This window comes from Copadichromis virginalis, linkage group LG12, assembly GCF_057382275.1.
Source record: "Copadichromis virginalis isolate Kocher_CV1m ecotype Utaka linkage group LG12, C_Virginalis_male_GT1.1, whole genome shotgun sequence".
NCBI classification, from domain to species: domain Eukaryota; kingdom Metazoa; phylum Chordata; class Actinopteri; order Cichliformes; family Cichlidae; genus Copadichromis; species Copadichromis virginalis.
In genome coordinates, this window is record NC_140629.1 from 5,693,056 (window position 1) to 5,711,708 (window position 18,653).

The 18,653-nt window shown below is 45.8% G+C and overlaps 3 long non-coding RNA genes across 6 annotated transcripts; all 3 read left to right on the top strand.

Annotated features, from left to right (window-relative positions):
* Positions 1-2,697: 2,697 nt before the first annotated feature.
* LOC146696375 (uncharacterized) lies at positions 2,698-4,517 on the top strand. Of its 2 annotated transcripts, none has more exons than XR_014923237.1 (3): positions 2,698-3,147; positions 3,488-3,802; positions 3,888-4,517. It is a non-coding gene; the product is annotated as an uncharacterized LOC146696375 (long non-coding RNA). The 2 variants fall into 2 exon arrangements; XR_014923238.1 differs by having other exon boundaries at positions 3,896-4,517.
* A 3,422-nt stretch (positions 4,518-7,939) lies between these two features.
* LOC146696376 (uncharacterized) lies at positions 7,940-10,029 on the top strand. 2 transcript variants are annotated; one of them, XR_014923235.1, is made up of 3 exons: positions 7,940-9,126; positions 9,220-9,509; positions 9,852-10,029. It is a non-coding gene; the product is annotated as an uncharacterized LOC146696376 (long non-coding RNA). The 2 variants fall into 2 exon arrangements; XR_014923236.1 differs by lacking the exon at positions 9,852-10,029 and having other exon boundaries at positions 7,940-8,433; positions 8,812-9,126; positions 9,220-9,726.
* A 29-nt stretch (positions 10,030-10,058) lies between these two features.
* LOC146696377 (uncharacterized) lies at positions 10,059-18,362 on the top strand. 2 transcript variants are annotated; one of them, XR_014923240.1, is made up of 3 exons: positions 10,059-10,173; positions 10,259-10,556; positions 17,509-18,362. It is a non-coding gene; the product is annotated as an uncharacterized LOC146696377 (long non-coding RNA). The 2 variants fall into 2 exon arrangements; XR_014923239.1 differs by lacking the exon at positions 17,509-18,362 and adding an exon at positions 10,911-12,483.
* Positions 18,363-18,653: the final 291 nt, after the last annotated feature.

Consider the following 18,653-nt stretch of genomic DNA (forward strand, 5'->3'; position numbering starts at 1 on the left):
TTCACAGGTGGGTGCAGCCTGATCTATCTAGTGAAAGTCTAGACAGACCAGACCAGCTCAACCACACAGACACTTCCTACCTGATTTGAGGACAAAAGCAGAGTATGCAATATGTGGGACAAACACACACACACACACACACACACACACACACACACACAGATCAGTTGAAAGGGACAGAAGAAATGGCAAAAGTGAGAATATCTCACACACACACACAACAGAGGGGGAAGAGATAGAGAAATTGGCAAATGTGAGATCATGCTAAGCAGCTTGAACTGAAAGTGACTGGAAATGTTTACGTTAGATCAGCCACCCATCCATTCTCTGCTGTGTTTCTTTTCCAGTGTCACAGGGCAGCTCGAGCCTATCCCAGCTATCTTAGGGCGAGAAGCAGGGTGCACCCTCGACAGGTCACCAGTCTGTTACAGGGCTAACACATAGACGCAGAAAACCATTCGCACCTATCGCCAATTTACACTCTTCGATTACCTATTGCCACTAACTGCAGGTCGTTGGACTGTGGCAGGAAGCCGGACTACAAGGAAAGAACCCACGCAAAATCAGGAAGAACATGCAAACTCCACACAGAGCGACGGTAGAGCTGAACTCAAGACCTTCTTCCTGTGCGGTAACGGTGCTAACCACTGTGCCGCCCGCGTGTGAGCAACCGTCTCCCAGAAATTTAAAAAAGTTCAGTTACTTTCTTTCAAGCTGCTTACACTACATTAACTTTTGTTTTTACACAATCTCAGAAGAGGAGAGCCACTGAGGGAACGCCTTCCGCCCTCCGACGCCTCCAACGTGACCTCCACTTCTGAGAGGAATTGCCCACAGATCAAGCATGGAGTGTGCCTGAATGGACATACAGAACTCCAAGGTTCGGCCCAGTGTTGAGGGTTTTCCCAAAGGAGAGGGCCCGGCGGGCGGTGCCTCACAGCCCTCCGCCTCTGGGAGTGGCCCCTTTCTACTAAGGAGGCAAGAGGTGGCCAGGAGTCTGTCAGCGAGTTCTGCATGTCCTGGTGACCCTCCACCTGTTTCACAGGTGGGTGCAGCCTGATCTATCTAGTGAAAGTCTAGACAGACCAGACCAGCTCAACCACACAGACACTTCCTACCTGATTTGAGGACAAAAGCAGAGTATGCAATATGTGGGACACACACACACACACACACACACACACACACACACACACACACTCACACACAGATCAGTTGAAAGGGACAGAAGAAATGGCAAAAGTGAGAATATCTCACACACACACAACAGAGGGGGAAGAGATAGAGAAATTGGCAAATGTGAGATCATGCTAAGCAGCTTGAACTGAAAGTGACTGGAAATGTTTACGTTTGATCAGCCACCCATCCATTCTCTGCTGTGTTTCTTTTCCAGTGTCACAGGGCAGCTCGAGCCTATCCCAGCTATCTTAGGGCGAGAAGCAGGGTGCACCCTCGACAGGTCACCAGTCTGTTACAGGGCTAACACATAGACGCAGAAAACCATTCGCACCTATCGCCAATTTACACTCTTCGATTACCTATTGCCACTAACTGCAGGTCGTTGGACTGTGGCAGGAAGCCGAAGTACTAGGAAAGAACCCACGCAAACACAGGAAGAACATGCAAACTCCACACAGAGCGACGGTAGAGCTGAACTCAAGACCTTCTTCCTGTGCGGTAACGGTGCTAACCACTGTGCCGCCCGCGTGTGAGCAACCGTCTCCCAGAAATTTAAAAAAGTTCAGTTACTTTCTTTCAAGCTGCTTACACTACATTGACTTTTGTTTTTACACAATCTCAGAAGAGGAGAGCCACTGAGGGAACGCCTTCCGCCCTCCGACGCCTCCACCGTGACCTCCACTTCTGAGAGGAATTGCCCACAGATCAAGCATGGAGTGTGCCTGAATGGACATACAGAACTCCAAGGTTGGGCCCAGTGTTGAGGGTTTTCCCAAAGGAGAGGGCCCGGCGGGCGGTGCCTCACAGCCCTCTGCCTCTGGGAGTGGCCCCTTTCTACTAAGGAGGCAAGAGGTGGCCAGGAGTCTGTCAGCGAGTTCTGCATGTCCTGGTGACCCTCCACCTGTTTCACAGGTGGGTGCAGCCTGATCTATCTAGTGAAAGTCTAGACAGACCAGACCAGCTCAACCACACAGACACTTCCTACATGATTTGAGGACAAAAGCAGAGTATGCAATATGTGGGACAAACACACACACACACACACACACACACACACACACACACACACACACACACTCACAGATCAGTTGAAAGGGACAGAAGAAATGGCAAAAGTGAGAATATCTCACACACACACAACAGAGGGGGAAGAGATAGAGAAATTGGCAAATGTGAGATCATGCTAGCTAAGCAGCTTGAACTGAAAGTGACTGGAAATGTTTACGTTAGATCAGCCACCCATCCATTCTCTGCTGTGTTTCTTTTCCAGTGTCACAGGGCAGCTCGAGCCTATCCCAGCTATCTTAGGGCGAGAAGCAGGGTGCACCCTCGACAGGTCACCAGTCTGTTACAGGGCTAACACATAGACGCAGAAAACCATTCGCACCTATCGCCAATTTACACTCTTCGATTACCTATTGCCACTAACTGCAGGTCGTTGGACTGTGGCAGGAAGCCGGACTACAAGGAAAGAACCCACGCAAACACAGGAAGAACATGCCAACTCCACACAGAGCGACGGTAGAGCTGAACTCAAGACCTTCTTCCTGTGCGGTAACGGTGCTAACCACTGTGCCGCCCGCGTGTGAGCAACCGTCTCCCAGAAATTTAAAAAAGTTCAGTTACTTTCTTTCAAGCTGCTTACACTACATTAACTTTTGTTTTTACACAATCTCAGAAGAGGAGAGCCACTGAGGGAACGCCTTCCGCCCTCCGACGCCTCCACCGTGACCTCCACTTCTGAGAGGAATTGCCCACAGATCAAGCATGGAGTGTGCCTGAATGGACATACAGAACTCCAAGGTTCGGCCCAGTGTTGAGGGTTTTCCCAAAGGAGAGGGCCCGGCGGGCGGTGCCTCACAGCCCTCTGCCTCTGGGAGTGGCCCCTTTCTACTAAGGAGGCAAGAGGTGGCCAGGAGTCTGTCAGCGAGTTCTGCATGTCCTGGTGACCCTCCACCTGTTTCACAGGTGGGTGCAGCCTGATCTATCTAGTGAAAGTCTAGGCAGACCAGACCAGCTCAACCACACAGACACTTCCTACCTGATTTGAGGACAAAAGCAGAGTATGCAATATGTGGGACACACACACACACACACACACACACACACACACACACACACAGATCAGTTGAAAGGGACAGAAGAAATGGCAAAAGTGAGAATATCTCACACACACACACAACAGAGGGGGAAGAGATAGAGAAATTGGCAAATGTGAGATCATGCTAAGCAGCTTGAACTGAAAGTGACTGGAAATGTTTACGTTAGATCAGCCACCCATCCATTCTCTGCTGTGTTTCTTTTCCAGTGTCACAGGGCAGCTCGAGCCTATCCCAGCTATCTTAGGGCGAGAAGCAGGGTGCACCCTCGACAGGTCACCAGTCTGTTACAGGGCTAACACATAGACGCAGAAAACCATTCGCACCTATCGCCAATTTACACTCTTCGATTACCTATTGCCACTAACTGCAGGTCGTTGGACTGTGGCAGGAAGCCGAAGTACTAGGAAAGAACCCACGCAAAATCAGGAAGAACATGCAAACTCCACACAGAGCGACGGTAGAGCTGAACTCAAGACCTTCTTCCTGTGCGGTAACGGTGCTAACCACTGTGCCGCCCGCGTGTGAGCAACCGTCTCCCAGAAATTTAAAAAAGTTCAGTTACTTTCTTTCAAGCTGCTTACACTACATTGACTTTTGTTTTTACAGAATCTCAGAAGAGGAGAGCCACTGAGGGAACGCCTTCCGCCCTCGGACGCCTCCACCGTGACCTCCACTTCTGAGAGGAATTGCCCACAGATCAAGCATGGAGTGTGCCTGAATGGACATACAGAACTCCAAGGTTCGGCCCAGTGTTGAGGGTTTTCCCAAAGGAGAGGGCCCGGCGGGCGGTGCCTCACAGCCCTCTGCCTCTGGGAGTGGCCCCTTTCTACTAAGGAGGCAAGAGGTGGCCAGGAGTCTGTCAGCGAGTTCTGCATGTCCTGGTGACCCTCCACCTGTTTCACAGGTGGGTGCAGCCTGATCTATCTAGTGAAAGTCTAGACAGACCAGACCAGCTCAACCACACAGACACTTCCTACCTGATTTGAGGACAAAAGCAGAGTATGCAATATGTGGGACACACACACACACACACACACACACACACACACACACACACACACACACACACACACACACACACACAGATCAGTTGAAAGGGACAGAAGAAATGGCAAAAGTGAGAATATCTCACACACACACAACAGAGGGGGAAGAGATAGAGAAATTGGCAAATGTGAGATCATGCTAAGCAGCTTGAACTGAAAGTGACTGGAAATGTTTACGTTAGATCAGCCACCCATCCATTCTCTGCTGTGTTTCTTTTCCAGTGTCACAGGGCAGCTCGAGCCTATCCCAGCTATCTTAGGGCGAGAAGCAGGGTGCACCCTCGACAGGTCACCAGTCTGTTACAGGGCTAACACATAGACGCAGAAAACCATTCGCACCTATCGCCAATTTACACTCTTCGATTACCTATTGCCACTAACTGCAGGTCGTTGGACTGTGGCAGGAAGCCGAAGTACTAGGAAAGAACCCACGCAAAAACAGGAAGAACATGCAAACTCCACACAGAGCGACGGTAGAGCTGAACTCAAGACCTTCTTCCTGTGCGGTAACGGTGCTAACCACTGTGCCGCCCGCGTGTGAGCAACCGTCTCCCAGAAATTTAAAAAAGTTCAGTTACTTTCTTTCAAGCTGCTTACACTACATTGACTTTTGTTTTTACACAATCTCAGAAGAGGAGAGCCACTGAGGGAACGCCTTCCGCCCTCGGACGCCTCCACCGTGACCTCCACTTCTGAGAGGAATTGCCCACAGATCAAGCATGGAGTGTGCCTGAATGGACATACAGAACTCCAAGGTTCGGCCCAGTGTTGAGGGTTTTCCCAAAGGAGAGGGCCCGGCGGGCGGTGCCTCACAGCCCTCTGCCTCTGGGAGTGGCCCCTTTCTACTAAGGAGGCAAGAGGTGGCCAGGAGTCTGTCAGCGAGTTCTGCATGTCCTGGTGACCCTCCACCTGTTTCACAGGTGGGTGCAGCCTGATCTATCTAGTGAAAGTCTAGACAGACCAGACCAGCTCAACCACACAGACACTTCCTACCTGATTTGAGGACAAAAGCAGAGTATGCAATATGTGGGACAAACACACACACACACACACACACACACTCACTCACAGATCAGTTGAAAGGGACAGAAGAAATGGCAAAAGTGAGAATATCTCACACACACACAACAGAGGGGGAAGAGATAGAGAAATTGGCAAATGTGAGATCATGCTAAGCAGCTTGAACTGAAAGTGACTGGAAATGTTTACGTTTGATCAGCCACCCATCCATTCTCTGCTGTGTTTCTTTTCCAGTGTCACAGGGCAGCTCGAGCCTATCCCAGCTATCTTAGGGCGAGAAGCAGGGTGCACCCTCGACAGGTCACCAGTCTGTTACAGGGCTAACACATAGACGCAGAAAACCATTCGCACCTATCACCAATTTACACTCTTCGATTACCTATTGCCACTAACTGCAGGTCGTTGGACTGTGGCAGGAAGCTGAAGTACTAGGAAAGAACCCACGCAAAAGCAGGAAGAACATTCAAACTCCACACAGAGCGACGGTAGAGCTGAACTCAAGACCTTCTTCCTGTGCGGTAACGGTGCTAACCACTGTGCCGCCCGCGTGTGAGCAACCGTCTCCCAGAAATTTGAAAAAGTTCAGTTACTTTCTTTCAAGCTGCTTACACTACATTAACTTTTGTTTTTACACAATCTCAGAAGAGGAGAGCCACTGAGGGAACGCCTTCCGCCCTCCGACGCCTCCACCGTGACCTCCACTTCTGAGAGGAATTGCCCACAGATCAAGCATGGAGTGTGCCTGAATGGACATACAGAACTCCAAGGTTCGGCCCAGTGTTGAGGGTTTTCCCAAAGGAGAGGGCCCGGCGGGCGGTGCCTCACAGCCCTCTGCCTCTGGGAGTGGCCCCTTTCTACTAAGGAGGCAAGAGGTGGCCAGGAGTCTGTCAGCAAGTTCTGCATGTCCTGGTGACCCTCCACCTGTTTCACAGGTGGGTGCAGCCTGATCTATCTAGTGAAAGTCTAGGCAGACCAGACCAGCTCAACCACACAGACACTTCCTACCTGATTTGAGGACAAAAGCAGAGTATGCAATATGTGGGACACACACACACACACACACACACACACACACACACACACACACACACACACACACACACACACACACACACACACACACACACACACACACACACACACACACACACACAGATCAGTTGAAAGGGACAGAAGAAATGGCAAAAGTGAGAATATCTCACACACACACACAACAGAGGGGGAAGAGATAGAGAAATTGGCAAATGTGAGATCATGCTAAGCAGCTTGAACTGAAAGTGACTGGAAATGTTTACGTTAGATCAGCCACCCATCCATTCTCTGCTGTGTTTCTTTTCCAGTGTCACAGGGCAGCTCGAGCCTATCCCAGCTATCTTAGGGCGAGAAGCAGGGTGCACCCTCGACAGGTCACCAGTCTGTTACAGGGCTAACACATAGACGCAGAAAACCATTCGCACCTATCGCCAATTTACACTCTTCGATTACCTATTGCCACTAACTGCAGGTCGTTGGACTGTGGCAGGAAGCCGGAGTACAAGGAAAGAACCCACGCAAAATCAGGAAGAACATGCAAACTCCACACAGAGCGACGGTAGAGCTGAACTCAAGACCTTCTTCCTGTGCGGTAACGGTGCTAACCACTGTGCCGCCCGCGTGTGAGCAACCGTCTCCCAGAAATTTAAAAAAGTTCAGTTACTTTCTTTCAAGCTGCTTACACTACATTGACTTTTGTTTTTACACAATCTCAGAAGAGGAGAGCCACTGAGGGAACGCCTTCCGCCCTCGGACGCCTCCACCGTGACCTCCACTTCTGAGAGGAATTGCCCACAGATCAAGCATGGAGTGTGCCTGAATGGACATACAGAACTCCAAGGTTCGGCCCAGTGTTGAGGGTTTTCCCAAAGGAGAGGGCCCGGCGGGCGGTGCCTCACAGCCCTCTGCCTCTGGGAGTGGCCCCTTTCTACTAAGGAGGCAAGAGGTGGCCAGGAGTCTGTCAGCGAGTTCTGCATGTCCTGGTGACCCTCCACCTGTTTCACAGGTGGGTGCAGCCTGATCTATCTAGTGAAAGTCTAGACAGACCAGACCAGCTCAACCACACAGACACTTCCTACCTGATTTGAGGACAAAAGCAGAGTATGCAATATGTGGGACACACACACACACACACACACACACACACACACACACACACACACACACACACAGATCAGTTGAAAGGGACAGAAGAAATGGCAAAAGTGAGAATATCTCACACACACACAACAGAGGGGGAAGAGATAGAGAAATTGGCAAATGTGAGATCATGCTAAGCAGCTTGAACTGAAAGTGACTGGAAATGTTTACGTTAGATCAGCCACCCATCCATTCTCTGCTGTGTTTCTTTTCCAGTGTCACAGGGCAGCTCGAGCCTATCCCAGCTATCTTAGGGGGAGAAGCAGGGTGCACCCTCGACAGGTCACCAGTCTGTTACAGGGCTAACACATAGACGCAGAAAACCATTCGCACCTATCGCCAATTTACACTCTTCGATTACCTATTGCCACTAACTGCAGGTCGTTGGACTGTGGCAGGAAGCCGAAATACTAGGAAAGAACCCACGCAAAAGCAGGAAGAACATGCAAACTCCACACAGAGCGACGGTAGAGCTGAACTCAAGACCTTCTTCCTGTGCGGTAACGGTGCTAACCACTGTGCCGCCCGCGTGTGAGCAACCGTCTCCCAGAAATTTGAAAAAGTTCAGTTACTTTCTTTCAAGCTGCTTACACTACATTGACTTTTGTTTTTACACAATCTCAGAAGAGGAGAGCCACTGAGGGAACGCCTTCCGCCCTCGGACGCCTCCACCGTGACCTCCACTTCTGAGAGGAATTGCCCACAGATCAAGCATGGAGTGTGCCTGAATGGACATACAGAACTCCAAGGTTCGGCCCAGTGTTGAGGGTTTTCCCAAAGGAGAGGGCCCGGCGGGCGGTGCCTCACAGCCCTCTGCCTCTGGGAGTGGCCCCTTTCTACTAAGGAGGCAAGAGGTGGCCAGGAGTCTGTCAGCGAGTTCTGCATGTCCTGGTGACCCTCCACCTGTTTCACAGGTGGGTGCAGCCTGATCTATCTAGTGAAAGTCTAGACAGACCAGACCAGCTCAACCACACAGACACTTCCTACCTGATTTGAGGACAAAAGCAGAGTATGCAATATGTGGGACAAACACACACACACACACACACACACACACACACACACACACACACACACACACACACACACACACACACACACACACACAGATCAGTTGAAAGGGACAGAAGAAATGGCAAAAGTGAGAATATCTCACACACACACAACAGAGGGGGAAGAGATAGAGAAATTGGCAAATGTGAGATCATGCTAAGCAGCTTGAACTGAAAGTGACTGGAAATGTTTACGTTTGATCAGCCACCCATCCATTCTCTGCTGTGTTTCTTTTCCAGTGTCACAGGGCAGCTCGAGCCTATCCCAGCTATCTTAGGGCGAGAAGCAGGGTGCACCCTCGACAGGTCACCAGTCTGTTACAGGGCTAACACATAGACGCAGAAAACCATTCGCACCTATCGCCAATTTACACTCTTCGATTACCTATTGCCACTAACTGCAGGTCGTTGGACTGTGGCAGGAAGCCGGAGTACAAGGAAAGAACCCACGCAAAATCAGGAAGAACATGCAAACTCCACACAGAGCGACGGTAGAGCTGAACTCAAGACCTTCTTCCTGTGCGGTAACGGTGCTAACCACTGTGCCGCCCGCGTGTGAGCAACCGTCTCCCAGAAATTTAAAAAAGTTCAGTTACTTTCTTTCAAGCTGCTTACACTACATTGACTTTTGTTTTTACACAATCTCAGAAGAGGAGAGCCACTGAGGGAACGCCTTCCGCCCTCCAACGCCTCCACCGTGACCTCCACTTCTGAGAGGAATTGCCCACAGATCAAGCATGGAGTGTGCCTGAATGGACATGCAGAACTCCAAGGTTCGGCCCAGTGTTGAGGGTTTTCCCAAAGGAGAGGGCCCGGCGGGCGGTGCCTCACAGCCCTCTGCCTCTGGGAGTGGCCCCTTTCTACTAAGGAGGCAAGAGGTGGCCAGGAGTCTGTCAGCGAGTTCTGCATGTCCTGGTGACCCTCCACCTGTTTCACAGGTGGGTGCAGCCTGATCTATCTAGTGAAAGTCTAGACAGACCAGACCAGCTCAACCACACAGACAAATCCTACCTGATTTGAGGACAAAAGCAGAGTATGCAATATGTGGGACACACACACACACACACACACACACACACACACACACACACACACAGATCAGTTGAAAGGGACAGAAGAAATGGCAAAAGTGAGAATATCTCACACACACACAACAGAGGGGGAAGAGATAGAGAAATTGGCAAATGTGAGATCATGCTAAGCAGCTTGAACTGAAAGTGACTGGAAATGTTTACGTTAGATCAGCCACCCATCCATTCTCTGCTGTGTTTCTTTTCCAGTGTCACAGGGCAGCTCGAGCCTATCCCAGCTATCTTAGGGCGAGAAGCAGAGTGCACCCTCGACAGGTCACCAGTCTGTTACAGGGCTAACACATAGACGCAGAAAACCATTCGCACCTATCGCCAATTTACACTCTTCGATTACCTATTGCCACTAACTGTAGGTCGTTGGACTGTGGCAGGAAGCTGGAAGCCGAAGTACTAGGAAAGAACCCACGCAAAAACAGGAAGAACATGCAAACTCCACACAGAGCGACGGTAGAGCTGAACTCAAGACCTTCTTCCTGTGCGGTAACGGTGCTAACCACTGTGCCGCCCGCGTGTGAGCAACCGTCTCCCAGAAATTTAAAAAAGTTCAGTTACTTTCTTTCAAGCTGCTTACACTACATTGACTTTTGTTTTTACAGAATCTCAGAAGAGGAGAGCCACTGAGGGAACGCCTTCCGCCCTCCGACGCCTCCACCGTGACCTCCACTTCTGAGAGGAATTGCCCACAGATCAAGCATGGAGTGTGCCTGAATGGACATACAGAACTCCAAGGTTCGGCCCAGTGTTGAGGGTTTTCCCAAAGGAGAGGGCCCGGCGGGCGGTGCCTCACAGCCCTCTGCCTCTGGGAGTGGCCCCTTTCTACTAAGGAGGCAAGAGGTGGCCAGGAGTCTGTCAGCAAGTTCTGCATGTCCTGGTGACCCTCCACCTGTTTCACAGGTGGGTGCAGCCTGATCTATCTAGTGAAAGTCTAGACAGACCAGACCAGCTCAACCACACAGACACTTCCTACATGATTTGAGGACAAAAGCAGAGTATGCAATATGTGGGACAAACACACACACACACACACACACACACACACACACACACACACACACACACACACAGATCAGTTGAAAGGGACAGAAGAAATGGCAAAAGTGAGAATATCTCACACACACACAACAGAGGGGGAAGAGATAGAGAAATTGGCAAATGTGAGATCATGCTAAGCAGCTTGAACTGAAAGTGACTGGAAATGTTTACGTTAGATCAGCCACCCATCCATTCTCTGCTGTGTTTCTTTTCCAGTGTCACAGGGCAGCTCGAGCCTATCCCAGCTATCTTAGGGCGAGAAGCAGGGTGCACCCTCGACAGGTCACCAGTCTGTTACAGGGCTAACACAGATACAGACAACCCTAGACACTTAAGAGCATTTCAGAGTTTCTCCACAAACTAGGATTTTGGAAAGAGGCCGGAGCACGTGGAGTGAACCCCCACAAACACTTTGAGAACATGCGAAATCCATACAGAAAGACCTCAGCCTGATAGTGGAGTTGAACTCAGGACCTTCTTGCTGTGCGGGCAACTATATTAACCACTGTGCCACCGTGTTGCCCTTGTTTGTTCACCCGTCAATGAATTCATTTACTTCATTACTAAGCTTCTTACCTTTACACATGCACCCACACACAGGGGAAAGAGCTAGAGGAAATGGCAAATGTTAGATGATAATCTCTCTCTCACTCACACACACACAAGACAAGGGGAGAGAGAAAGAAGAAATGACAAATGTGAGATCATCGCACACACACACACACACACACACACACACACACACACACACACACAAACAGACACACACAGGGGATAGAGATAGAGGAAACAGCAAATGTGAGATCAAGCTAAGCAGGTTGAATCAAAAGTGACTGGACATATTTACGTTTGATCAACGGTCTCCAAAATGTGAGTGAAGTTGGCCCCCCCACCTTCTTCAAATCCAACAAAAGTGGTATCAAACGTTTGTGCTACGTTTGTGCTGCAAAAATTTTCGTTTGTGCCGCTATCATTTTAAAAATATTAATAAAACAACGTCTTGATGCGTGCTTAATCATCCAGGTAAGTAAATTCCAAAAGGTTGATTCTGTTCATCTGGACACTTTCAGTGGGAGAAACGTTTCGTCACTCATCCAAGTGACTTCTTCAGTCTCAGCTGACTGCAGTTTTCCCCAATCTTATAAACAGTACATTTGACCTTTACATTTTCATTAATGTCTTTGAAAACAGAAGCAGCACAAACGACAACTTTAGCAGCACAAACCAGCACAAACATAGCACAACTGATTGACACCAATTTTGTTTGATTCCATTAATATGAGGGGGCTGGTTGACCTCTGATGACCTCTAGAAATTTTTATTAATATCTTTAAAATGATAGCAGCACAAACGAAAATTTTTGCAGCACAAACGTTTGATACCACTTTTGTTGGATTTGAAGAGTGAGTGAAGTTGGCCCCCCCGCTCACGTCTCCAAGACATTTAAATGGATGTGCTGCAGGGATTGTCATAACATAACCTGATTAACATGTTATCTGCTGACTGTTAGGGGTCGACAAGCAAAACGAGCTCCTGGTACAAAATGCCTTACTGTTTCCCATTACCACAAATGATGCAAAGGTTGCTCTCCACAAATGTGGGCATAGTGTGCTATGAGTGCGACATAAAACTGTAGAGATAGAGCTTATGTGAGATGTTTGTGTGATGCTATAACAGAGCCGCAACAAATTTTTTGAAGTGATCAGCAATAGCTGTGAAGCTATTCATTACTGAGTTCATGTTTGGAACTTTGATTTCTGTTTATTTTTCTGTTTGTTTTCAATAAATTGGATGCTCAAAAAATGCTTTTGTCCAATTTCTGCTTGTTGCATGTTGAAGCTCTACTTGGAACCTTGTAATATCCAACCATGCAAAATATGACTTTTTTATTTTTTTGTTGCAATTTTTCAAGAGGTCTTAAACTTTTGATCGGGACTGTATCTCTATTCAGACCAGCTTGATTGTGACATCACAGAACAGAACCTCCCTGCAGTCTGTTGTTTTTATTGTGTGTGTGTTTTTTTTTAAATCTGCCATTGCTTTAGATATTTCAACCTTTTTGAAAATTATTTTCTTTTGCAGTTAGGATCCTTATTTGCTTTAAATCCATCACAGTACAGCAAACTAACCTTTTTAAACACAACCGAGTATTTTCCTGCAGCCTTTAAGTAACACAGTCTACCTAAGTTTGATTTGTAGCACGTTTCACACTATGTAAAAAACATAATGTTACCTGTACAGACCCAGTATGTGATTTAAAAACACGAGGACTTACACGTGATCTTTAAATGAGGAGTCCTTACCTTTAAATGTAACGTCTCTTCTTCCTCTCCTGTCTTGTCTTTCTAAACCTTCTTCTTGTCTCAGCTTGATTTCTTGTTTCTTCGTGTCAAACACCGCAGCCGGCGATTTGGCTACCAACGCACTGTGCTACACACTACACACAGTTTGTGTGTGCTGACATTTGTTGAGCTGATAGAAACGCTGCATTTGAAATTATCTGCCAATTAAAAAAAAAAAAAAGTCACTCCCTTTATGCGTCTTCCTCTTCGGATAGGTAGATCCCAACGTACCGAAGCCGCAACTTAGGGACACATGCCGTTTTTCCGGTCTTGTGGCAAAAAGAAAAAGAAAAAAAGAAGAAAAAACCCCAAGTGTCCCACTCTTAACTCCTGACCTTTTCAAATGTCCACAAAGTCCGCATTGACTCTACAACTTCCTTTATCTTCGTTCCCATGGTAACGAAGGGATACACATATTTATAAAGGAGAATGCGCTTCTATCTGATTCTATCTGAAAAACCGTTGAGAAGTGCTGTGGTTTTTAGCCCCACTTATTTGCGCTCTTCCTCTCCTTCATCGGGTGCAGCTTCACCTAGGGATGGATGGACACACACACACACACCCCCACCCACTGCTCCACCCCTCCCCTGATGCTGCTCAGCCACAAACCACACCCCGCCACAGGCACGTGCAGAGGGGGGGCTAGAGGGGCTTGAGCACCCGCCCCTTTCCTGATGGGTGCCCAAAGTGCCCTTTTGTTGAGGCAACTTTTTTAAAAAAAATTATTTATTTTTTTATGTGTGTGTGTGTGCGTGCGGAGTCTTGTCTGTGCCCATCAACAATAATATTTAACTATTAATCACAGTTTTGCTAAATAAAAGGATCTGGCTTGCATCAGTCACATGATCACATTTAACCAATGATCGCCCTTGACGGCAGAACGCGCTGGTTACGAGCCGGGAACGAGCTCACAAAGAGCACGCGCATTTGTTGCGGTCCGGAGCTGTAGGAGAAACACAAGTTAACTCAGAGACACAGGCTGATGCGACAAACCCAGTAAGTAGGTGCACAGCGTGCACTGTAGTGTATAGCACCCAGGAGTATTAGCTTATTACGTACACGTTGGTAAGTTGTCTTGTGGCAACTGACGAACTGAAACAAACGAGCGTGCTGTGTGTGCAACAGCGCGACAAACATTACCTGTCCTTTTATTAACTGCACAAGCAGTGCTGGTCACAGCTGCTGGCTACCTGTGTAAGGCTGTCATGGATCTGTAGCTCTGTCACCGTTTTAGGGAACATATTTAGTTTTAAAGTAAGTTTCCGGGCTTTTCCTGCCTTTCTGGAGGGATTATATTTCACTAAAAAACGATCTAATATGCATGTCCACATAATAATTATTATAATTATAATATATTAAAAACACACGCTGTATTTTAAAGAACATACATTAAGAAGCAGATTATATTAGATTTATATTTTAAATAAGACAAAAGTTGGATTTTACAGCAGTAAAATTATTGTATCTCTATAGTTTAAAAATGTAATAAGCTTTGCCCCTGCACAGAGTGGATAGTGAAACAAATGGAATCATCATAAATACATTATTTCATATTTATTACTTCCCCCTCCTCATTGCGTTATTATTGTAGCTCTAGTAATAAATAATAATGTAAGGATTATGGATCAGCACCGTGATGCCCATAGTATATACAGTATTCTGAAGAAGGTCTAAAATGTCACTGTGTGTGCGTGCATGTGTGTGTTTTATTTAGATGGATTTTTTTTAAAAATATTACTCATGATATAACATTGTCCAGACATGCCTGGTAAGGACATGAGGAGGAAACAGCAGGAGCTGTGTGAGGCTACTAAAGGCAGTGCTATAACATTTTTCTGTCATCATTTTATTATAGATTAAGTGCAAGAGTTGTTAGGTGTGGATAATTAGATTATAGTTTATTGCAATAGCAAGTTGTGCCTTCAAAGGAGCTTGCAAAGACTACGATGACCTGGATGACTGAGAACCTTCACAGACAAGTTGTGCCTTGTTCTCACATAGCAAGTGGAGAGTGATATATGAAATGATGGGATGGAAGGAAGAAGAGAAGCAAAGAGTGATTCACAGGCAGAGCCTAATTTATTTCTCACAGTTTTTTGTTGCCTTATGGTTCCAAGCGCTGTCACCAATCTTTGCATTTTGTTATTATCTCATGACACTTGTTTAATCAGCTACCATCTCTCCTATGGACTTTTTAATGTCTACAGTCTCAGATCAACACAGCCCTTCTCTTCCCATATTAGATTCTTGATGAATGTGTGTTGTTGTTATTCAACCTGGTTCAATGTGCCCCTTTTTAACTTTGAGCACCCGTCCCTTTAAACCTCTCTGCACGGCCCTGCCCCGCCACAGTGCTTTTCAGATTTTTAAAATGTAGTTAATGAATTATTCAGTGTGTTTCAAACTAAACTGTTTATAAAACCAACAAAACCCCTAAAAATTAATCTTTTGTCAGTTACTCAAAACATTTTTCTAAATGAGATAATATGTGGTTTGTGGCTCAGCTGCAGGGAGGGCTTTGGCTGGTGGGTTCAGGGTGTGGTGTCAGGGGATGCTGACCCACACGGCTGTTCTGCATCATCTGATCATGTTGGGACTGTGTGCTGCACGGGAAGAAGGTGGCTGGAAAACTGCACAAGCAGAAGAAACCAACGACAAACTGTAAATAAAAGCATCTACGTGCTTGTAACATGCATGCTTTACACCCTAACTGTTTATTAAGCATAACAAGGTTTTAATAAAATAGACATTGATTTCCTTAAACAATTTAGAAGAAAAAATAGCAGTCATCATAAAGCTAACAAAAAAAAAACACGGAAAAAATGCCTGAATAGCACAAGTGATTAATGCCATCAAGCTAATGCTAAAGAAGCAGCAGACAATGACAGGTCAACATAAAATAACTAAATCTTAAGGAATGAGTAATAACATAATGTATGATTAACTATATTTCACATTTATGAATGAATTACATTTTTCAGGTTTATTATCATTATGATTCAGACATAATGCAGCTGTAAAGATCACATTTAGTAGCAAATTTCTCATCAATAGAACCCAACACTAATTATATTTGATTTGGAGAGAATTAGAGAGATAGAGAATTATAAAAAGGGAATTAAAAAACACAGCATGGTACATTATTACAAATAAGGCACTCCCACATCAAAAGTAAAACTTGGAAGCTTTGTGTCTCTGTCATTATTTCTTCTGCCATACAGCTACACCGCTGGAGCATGGTACACAGAAGTCGCTTTAAAAAAATACATTTAGTATAGCTCTTCAGGCATAGAAAACATAACTTTACCTTACATCGAGGACAAACAACAAATTTACAATTCCACTTGCTGTACTCAACCAGGAGGTGAGACAGGGACGGATAGAAGGACATCCGTGGACTTCCTCCAATGAACCAAAGGTTATCTGGGCAGGTTTGTAGTGTTTTTAGTGATTTTCACAGCAGTCTTTCCAAGGCCGTGGACTCTCCCATTCCCTCAAACACTGCAAGCAGAATTCAAACGGCTGTCCATTTACTGCTGTGCACACTTTACAGAGGACATTCAAATCTGATCCATTCTCTCTTATCACAATGGATCTGCATTCGGGACACTACAGGGAGACCTCCCTTATGGGGATGCTGCTGACATATTATAAATTGTTATATCTATATTTAGCCTAATGGTAAGGAGAAATATTACTTTTTTCCACCGTCGAGATCCTTTGAGATCAAAGTGGATCAACAGCTTCACCAAATGAAGCACTATAAAAACTGCACAGGAAAAATATCCCTAACTTCACCTGTGATCACACGGTAGTTTTCTGTTGCAAAGGGAACAAAGAGAAAGACTTCACTGAGTGAAAAAGGATGAAGATACAAGCTGGTGATGATCCAGTGCACCTGGTCTCAGGACGTGAAGAAAAAGCCTGATCACCTTCTCCACAAAAACAAGGTGAGCTTAATGTTATGATTGATTTTAGCTTTTCAAGTTATGTATGTTACTTTCATAATAGTCACAGATTATATTGCAAACGCAGTGATTGCTGTTATGTGTATGATGACCAAAACTCTCTAAAAAACTGTTATTTCTTGCTGGCTTTCAATGGAAGATTATACCCATCCATTCAATTGAATTTGTTTTGAAGTCTTTTTCTGCTTTGATTGAGCTTGAAAGTCAAAAACACCACCAACAAAAAACTTTTAAAACTGCTTTTTGTTTCCTTTTTTCCTTTGAAGAAATCCTGAGCAGGAGGAACCAAACAGCTAAGAGCATCTTGACCACAGTGGGGGAAAAGGTGTGCACTGAGGATGATTTTGAAATATTAACTTTGTTGTCACTGCTAAGGAGTTTTGGACACAGGAGTGTGTTTAAAATGTGTGCATCTTCAGTGGTGTTCAGGGAACCTGACATAATAGTTTTTGACATGTTTAAATATTTTGTGAGGTTCATCTCTGTCCTCTGTTGTGTGTGTAGGATATCTTATGGCTGAAGTCCGGCTGACTGTCGCTGGGAAGCTATTGGTGAACGACTCTGCATCTCTATCTGAATATGGGCTCAAGCCCTCGTGCGTGGTGCAGATGGTGGTGAAGGTCCACAGAGGCTGACAGAGACCAGCAATATGATACATCCAAAGGACAAAATGCATCATCTTTGCTAACTGGCACTGAACTGTGTCGTCTTTGATCTTTGGTTTTCTTCTACACTTAAACATACAGCTCAATGAAGCATTAAATGTAAGCGACTGTATAACTTACTTGTTATAATAGTCTTACAGAGTAGGCCTTGAGATGGAGAGGATAGATGCAGCTTCAGTAAAAGACATTTTCAGGGAAAGAACATTTTCCAGTTCCTCTTTGGAAATTTGAATATTGTGAAAAATGACTTGAAAAAACATGTTTTTAATAAGGCTTTGAGCTAAATGTGGAAAAATGTTGCTACTAATTCCAGCATCATTCAGTTTACAAACGGCGTCCCATTGAATAACTGGAATCCCCCCTCCCCCATTTTCACATAATGTGAAGCCATCCAGTGGGATGGTTCACGTTTTTGAAACTCCTGATATTGCGTGAAATCCCTTTATGCACACTTTGACTACAAGGGGTAGCCGACAAGCATTAAAAAAGGATAATGTTTTTAAAAATGGGAAGAGCAACCAAATTATAACATAACATTAAAGTGAGCATGTGCTACACACCTCCTGCATGAATCAATAAATTCAGATATATTTAATCAGTGATGCAAAATCTTACAAAACATGCTTTGGTTTTGTCGAGTGGACTCTTGCTGCCTTTAGCAGAGAGTGCTAATTCTGGGACTGGTGGATGCTTACAGCACACAGTGTATGAAGAAAACTATAAAGATGTTTACATACAGCCTATAAACATGGAGTGATGGTAATACAACCACAAATTTGTTTCACAGCTGAAATTAATCAGATAAAAAAAACCCATTATTTTTTAATGCTGTGCCACTGGTATTCTATTTGTACTTGTCTAGATTTATACTCCTCTACACCTCTTTAGATGCTGTATTGCTTTAAAACATTGATGTGAAGATACCAGTGCCCATTCTGCTGGTTAAAAAAATAAGAAGGTAATCTTTAAATACACCAAATGTTC